Raw genomic sequence first — 7,479 nt, forward strand, 5'->3', positions numbered from 1 at the left:
GTTCTGATCTCCCCGAGATGGGGTACAGAGCAGACATGGGCCCTTTGAGAAGTTCCTGGGGTGTTGCCGTTACATGGTCAAGGTTCGGCACCACTGAGCTCCATGCACACTCTGCGTTCAGAGAAGGTTGGGGAAGTCCCACTTATGAGAGAAGGTGTTTCCCCCTGAGCTTTGCAAGCTGGTGCCTACTGCTCCTCTCAGCTCTAGTCCTGTCCCTGCAGGAGACCTGGCAGAGAGTAGCCAAGCCGGCGGGTGACAGACCCCAGACGGGAAGCCTGTCTCGTACTGGCATCGTGATCTTGACCAGGCAGGTTAATCTGACTCTGAGTCATCTACAAAACGAAGACGAGAACTATCTGGTTAGCCAGACCAAAGATTTTTAAATTGCCTTCCTACCATGAGAGCAAATGATCTTTGCTGAGAGCTGACCATGGGCCGTTTAAATGATGGAGTCCTTGAAGGTAGAGACGGTACCGGTGAGTGTCTCTATCCGCAGGAATATAGTGCAGAATCGGTGTGTGATAGAATTAATACCACCGTGCCCGAATTTTCCTATGGCAGAGTCACTACAGGAGAGAAGTTTTATGCTCTGGACCTCTAAAAAGGCAGTAAGCCTCACTATCCCTCATTCACACCTTGGCCCGGTGTTTTCCTTGTTCATAGATCTTCTGGAAGACTAAAGCAAATAGGTTTAAGATACATTGTATACAACAATGGAATACTATGCAGCCATCAAAAGAAATGAAATCTTGCCATTTGCGACAACATGGATGGAACTAGAGGGTATCATGCTTAGCGAAATAAGTCAAGCAGAGAAAGACAACTATCATATGATCTCCCTGATATGAGGAAGTGGTGTTGCAACATGGGGGCTTAAGTGGGTACGAGAAGAATAAATGAAAGAAGATGGGATTGGGAGGGAGACAAACCATAAGTGACTCTTAATCTCACAAAACAAACTGAGGGTTGCTGGGGGGAGGGGGTTTGGGAGAAGGGGGTGGGATTATGGACATTGGGGAGGGTATGTGCTTTGGTGAGTGCTGTGAAGTGTGTAAACCTGGTGATTCACAGACCTGTACCACTGGGGATAAAAATACATGTTTATAAAAAATAAAAAATTATATTAAAAAAAAAGATACATTGTATACTATCGTGTGATAAACTCTCCCTTCTGGAGAAACCCAAGGCGGGGTAGCAAATTCAATCCTTGATTGCAACACTTTTTAGTATCCAATGCCGCGGACATTCTATGGGGCCCTTGTCTGGGGAAGCTCATCCCAGCTTAAGCTGTGCAGTGAGAAGATATACACAGGAAAGAGGCCAGTGAAGTGGCCATCCCCGTGGGCAAGACCTTTGCAAGGGACCAGTCATTGGACAGAGCTTGGCAACCAGTTTTTAACTTTAGACGATCGTTTTGTCAGTTTCCCTACAGATCAGCTTTTTCTAGGAAACATGGTCACACGCACTAAAAGCAAAAGAAACTGCAGTAAGGCACAAAACCCTTTTTTTGATTTTGATTGAGTTCATCAAGTTGTCCCAGCTCTAGAAGCCTCATCTGTAGAATGAGAATAACACCTCCAGCTCCGCGAGCTGGGGTTACTGTAGAAACTGTGGGTGCTACTGGTGTTCACTGATGGCCTTTGAGCCGGTGTTTTCCACTCTCTGCCTTCGGGGTGGAGTTAGGATTGTGTGTCCTGGTCCTGAGAAGCAGAGACCCACCCGCTGACCTGCAGTGAACACATGATGTGAGCAAGACATTAACTCGCCATGTTGAAGCCTGCCTGCCTTCCTCCTCTTCTCGTTCAGCGCACAGCGCTCCTAGAAAATCTTCAGTCAACCGAACCGAATTTCATACCTTGGGCATCAGCCGATCGTGCTCTTTCGCAGAACGAGGTGAAAAAAGAACCGAGAACGGACCCCGAGGGCCCGGATTTCAGAGAACTGACCATGGGCCGTTCCTTTCTTCCCGCTTAAAGGGCTCTGGGTGCACGCATTCTACATCACTAGCTTGTAAACACAAACTGGAAATGCTCCTCATTCGCATGCACGCAGGAGTTTCCAGGAGGTGAGCTCGTCGGAGTGTGTTCAGCAACGCTGCCGGCTCATCGGAGCAGACACTTGACCCGCGTGCTTCTCCCACTGGGGACTGAAAGCAAACCCGTGTTGTCTTAACATACGACAGCGGCGGCTTCCGCGGGAGCCCTGGCTGGTAGGCGTGCCTCCCTGCCTGGCGCCTTCCTCTCCCTGCAGCCGGGGCTGCCGCAGCCGTCCACCTGCAGAATCAGCCCACCTGCGGTTCGCTCTCTGCCCTACGGGAGACCGAGGAACAGGGGAGACTGTGGGCATCCTGACTCTGGGGTCGGGGCCTGCCCTTAAGCCCCTGCCACGTGGGGCTGTTGTCCAGAGTTCTAGCCTCATTCCCTGCCTCGGCTTCCGTTCTAGAAACAGAGTCCCCGCCCCCCCCCCCCCCCACCTTATTCTGTGTGACCGACCTCACTCAGCGAGGGTGCCCCCGCTCTGCTCTGGGCAGCCCCTCCGGGAGACTGGAAAGCCTGCATTCAAGGTCACAGCGGAGGGTGTCAGTTCTGTAGGTTACTTCCTTCCCAGCCTGCAGGACACCCACAGAATCCCCTCCGGCCGAGGCTTCGACCATCTTTCACTCACCCTTCAGGGAGGTCCGCTGCCTTCTCCTGCACCCTGTTGGATTCTCACTGCTGTTCGGGGATTTTCCTGCTAAACCCTACTTCCTATCTGGCTTAGCCAAGCAGGAGGGAACCTGGTCCAGTGCCTGGCTCCCCCTGGGCTGCGCCCCTCTCCTCTGCTGCCATTTAACTAAGCTCATCACGGGCAAGCTGGGCAGCTTGAGTCAAAGTCCTCGGATCGGGCAAAAACCATAAAGATGATCCCAAAGGGCCAAATTTTAGTAAGCAGCATTTCATGGGACGATGGTATCCGAATTGCTCGTGCACTAGAAGCACAAGCTCCTCTTCCTTTCTCTGCAGAAGGAGGCTGAGACCCGAGGAGGTCCTGACAAGGGCCAAAGAAAAGGTACGTGGAACACGAGCCCGGTCCCCGGTATACAAATGTCCTCCGATACTATTGTATTCTTTCCGCCCCATGAGCAGGACACGCAGCTTGGCTTCCATAGGTCTCTCAGCCTAAAGCTTTCACAGCTGCACTGTAGGGGACACAGGAGAGAGGCTCTTGCCTGGGGTCCCTTCCTGGGCTGTCATGGGGTTCAGTGATCCCACAAATGGCGCAGGAGGCAGAGCCTGGCAGTATCTCCCAGGTGCCCCCCCTTCTGCTGAACACAATCTAGCTTCAAGCACCACACGGGCTCAGAATGAAATCCTCTCCAGTAGAATAAAGGATTCCCAAGGCAGGTCATCCTGGAGACCGTTCCCTTGAGGTCAGAGCTCCTGGTGGGCAGGTGTATGCCGGCGGGCAGGTGTACCCTCTGCCTTCAAGCGCGGTTCCGTCTGGACTTGGCCGGGCTCGGATGCCAAATGCCGAAATCCGCAGGGCCTTCCTCTAACCGTCGTCTCCTCTGCCGCAATCATCGTCTGAGTTAGCTAATGGCAGGGTACGGGGACCTCCCACTGAGATTCCATTACCTTGTAATTTTCAGCTTGTTCACTGTTGCAATAAAGCCCCTCTGTCTTCTAATTCCCCAGCACTCACGTCTCATCTTCTCGAGAACTGGAGTACAGAAGATGCTTTCTGCTGGGGATTCATTGAGATAAGTTATTGAAGTCAAGCAGAGAGGCAGGCTTCCAGCACTCGACTATTCATCTCAGAATTGATGTTCGTGCTTCCTTTGGAAGGTCTAAAGTAATCACAAACAATGTGCTTCCTGGATGTTTAAGGATTCATACGTTTCCTGTACAACGAAGGCGGAGGGGGCCAGGAACACGCCCCCCCACACACATACACCGGGAGCTCATTAGCACTAGAGGCTTGGGACAGCCGACTTGTATTTGGTGTAATTTCTATGGGACCGAGATGCTGCTATTCTCAAAGCCACTCGTTGGGAAGGAGTAACCGTGTCCATATATACGCGTTAACCCGGCCGCAGACGGTGGCCATGTGACCCGTCTATGAGATGATCTTCTTGAAAACTGCTGCTCCCTCTCGAATCTCGTTCTTTGGTCTCTGAGACACGGCTGCTTCTCTCCCCTCTGTGGATGCCAGTCCCAGCTGCTCCGAGCCTCTGCCAGGTCACCTTGGTGGTCTCCCTGCCACAAGGCCCCTCTCCTTTCCACCCGGCTCCGCGCCATCCTTCGGGCCCTCCCGGAACAGTGTTCTCCTCAAAGCTGCCATTGTCAGAGGCCCTTCCGGTTGCCAAGGAGAGAAGCAAAGTGGAACGTCTCCGGGTGGGATTTCCACAAATGATATGTGGCGTAGGATGACTTAAGGGAGGGGGTATCCCTAAGGCACAAGCCGTTCTAATACAGGATATATGACACTCCTCCTACTGACCAAGGGGTTCCATGCCCCCACATTTTGAACCTACCAGAGCTTATGACTGCTTTGATTCATAGTGTATACCCAAGGTGAACTTATGTGTCTTCGGATGCTCTCGATTTGCTCTTAGGACTCTCGAGCCTCTGTGTAAAGAAGCCTGGGCCCTGTAAGGAAGACCGTGCCCCACAGAGAGGCCATACGGAGGCTAGTCCCACTTCTGAGGCATCCTATCCAAGCACCAGGGTAGCAAGGATAGAAGCTTCTGGATGACTCCAGGCCCCCACCACTGGAGGTATCCCCAGCCATGTACAACTTCTCCACTGGCGGTCCTAGGCCTCGGGGGGTTGGGGGGGTCAGAGGAACAAGCTGCCCTCACTGATCTGTCCAAATTTCCGCCTTACAGAATTGTCAGCACAGGAAAAGGATGTGATTTTCAGCCACTGAATTTGGGGCGGTTACCTGCACAATAGCGGTTCACGGAGAGGAGGAAGGTGGTCTTCAACCCATATTCTGGTTTCCTGAAAGGGTGCTTCTCACCCCTGAGGAGGCACTAGGAGAAAAGCCCTGAGACCTTATTGCTCAGACTGTTTTCTCAGGCGTCAGGGGAGCACGGTGTTGGGGAGGCTCAGGGCAGGTACAGGGTGGAGAGAAGTCTCCCCGCACAGAGCAGCTCCGGGGCGGGGAGGCCCCTGGCCACTGAGGGCGTCAGTAGCAGAAGGCCCGGCCATGAGCTGTGGGAACATGGGGAGGAAGTGGGGCGGGCAGCCAGTGATGGGAGGGCACAGGTCAGGATCATCCGGCTCCATTCAGCCTGAGTATGAAATACCCCAACCTTTCAGAGCTTTCGATGTCAGCCTGGCTCGACTCACCTAGCGGGTACCCAGCCTCTACGGAACAGAAGGCCCGGTGTAGGAGGAAGTCTACAGAGGAAGAGGTGACAACAGCCTCGAGTCTGGGGCAATCCTTCTCCGTGCTCTCCCCTTTTGAAAAATGAGCAAGCTCTTTAGAATTCTAGATAAGAAAGTCTTTCCAGGAATTGCAACCACAGGAAGGCCGAGACACACTCTGCTTTAGGGTTCTGCCAAGAGCAGGGATCTCTTATTTTGGGGGTGGGGATCAGGGAAGGGCTTGGCTGTCCCCTCCCTGGGGATCATGCTCACAGGAGAACAGGGGGGGGCTCTGGGCATAAAAGCTATCCTCAGAAGGGGACCTTGGCAGCCCCCCGTTGGCTGCTGGCACATCTTTGCCAGTTGGCTACAGAGGAGAGCCTGGAAAAGCCTCATTAAACCACACAAAGCCAACGCATCCATTTGACAGACCTGGAGCAGTTCTGTCTGCTGCTAAGGTTTCCACTAGAGATGCAAGAAAAAAATCCTCGCGCTTTCTGTCTGTCTCATTGTGGCAGTCAAGATTGAACGGGGGAGTACAGGCTAAAAGGAGGGAAATTTCTGCAACTCAAGTAAACCTTGTCAACAACAACAACAAAAAAAACACACAAAGCCGGCCTAAGGAGTGGCACCTGATGGCCCAGGATCCCTACTCAGCTGAAGCCAGGCGCCTGCGGACACAGCTTGTTGTGTCTGAGCCCTCACGGCTGCAAATTCCCTCCCCGCCCCATCGAATCCTCGGGGATCGAAAACACGCCTGTCCTCGACCGGCCAGCCCGGGGAGGTCACTGCAGCAGCCACCCGGCTCCACTGCGCTGGCCTCCTTCAGGCATGCACAGACCTCAGATCCTCAGGGTCAGGACAGTCCCCTGCTGCCCCGTGATACTGGCCAGACCCAGGCTGGGGCCCTGTCCCGAGGCCGGCAAAGCTTCATCCCCACAAAGCAGCCCCTCTTGGGCTTCCCCAGGGATTCTGATTCTGCGGATGTGGCGTGAGACCCGGGAGGCAGGATGTTGAAAAGCTCCCCAGTGGAGAGGATGCGCGGCGGGCTTGAGAATCAGAGCCAAGAGAAGCAGGCTGATGTTTAATGAGCACCTACTGTACGCCAGGCCCTGGATACCGTACCCTTTCCCGTTTCCAAGGTAAAACAGCCTTTGTGAGGTGATGTTCTTTCTGAAGGAATGAGGGACGGCCACTGCAAAGAAGCTGGAAGCCGCCTGCTCACAGCTCCACACCCACGAGAGTGCAGACCTGAAGAAGACCGACAAGACCAGGTGTGGCGCAGGAGACCAAGCGACTGGAACTTTCCCTCCCCTTCTTCAGTACAAAACCAAAGTGGTGGTTGCCAGAGGGGAGGTGGAGCGGAGGGCGGGGAAAGCAGTAAAAGGGAAGAAGAGGGCACCCGGGGGGCGCTCCGTGGGTGAAGCCGCTGCCTTCGGCTCAGGTCATGATCTCAGGGTCCTGGGATCAAGTCCTGCATTGGGCTCTCTGCTCAGCGGGGAGCCTGCTTCTCTCTCTGCCTCTGGTTCTCTCTCTCTCTCTGTTTCTCATGAATGAATAAATAAAGTCTAAAAAAAAATAAAACGAATGAAGACGACCATTACCGTGATGAACCCCGCGTGAGTACAGACTTGCTGAGTCACTACATTATACGGCTGAACTAATATAACACTGTATGTTCATTATACTTGAATTAAAATAATTTTTTTTTTAAAGAAGCAATAGGGACTGGGCTCCGGGAGGAGCGGACCACAGGACAGCAGAGGGCACGCGGGAAAAGCGCCCCTGACTTCTCAGTTCCGGGGAGCCCTCTGAGTTTCTCCACATGTCCTGGGGCCTCCGGACATCCCCTTCCTCTAGCAGGAAGAATAGGAGAGTTTCCATCCTGGAAGGGGAAATAGTTTGCATCAGGGATGGCAGAAAAGTTCCTGAATTGAATCCGAGGAGGGAGCCTGTGAAAAATGGCCATTCACCGGCCTCACTCCTGATCCACACAAACAGATCCATGGAAGTGAGACTGACCCATCTGTGGTCTTAGAAGGCTTTCAGGAGATTCTGAGAGCGCAGGGGAAGCACCCTGATGCCATGTCCTCTCCCAGCTCAGCCGCCTTTCACACAAAGGTACGTC

The 7,479-nt window shown here is 53.4% G+C and overlaps 1 non-coding gene across 1 annotated transcript; it reads left to right on the forward strand.

Annotated features, from left to right (window-relative positions):
• Positions 1 to 5,764: 5,764 nt before the first annotated feature.
• On the forward strand, positions 5,765 to 5,895 carry LOC132027346 (small nucleolar RNA SNORA31). Its single transcript, XR_009407133.1, has one exon. It is a non-coding gene; the product is annotated as a small nucleolar RNA SNORA31 (small nucleolar RNA).
• The last annotated feature ends 1,584 nt before the right edge of the window (positions 5,896 to 7,479 follow it).

Source organism: Mustela nigripes, chromosome 11 (assembly GCF_022355385.1).
Source record: "Mustela nigripes isolate SB6536 chromosome 11, MUSNIG.SB6536, whole genome shotgun sequence".
Lineage (NCBI taxonomy): Eukaryota > Metazoa > Chordata > Mammalia > Carnivora > Mustelidae > Mustela > Mustela nigripes.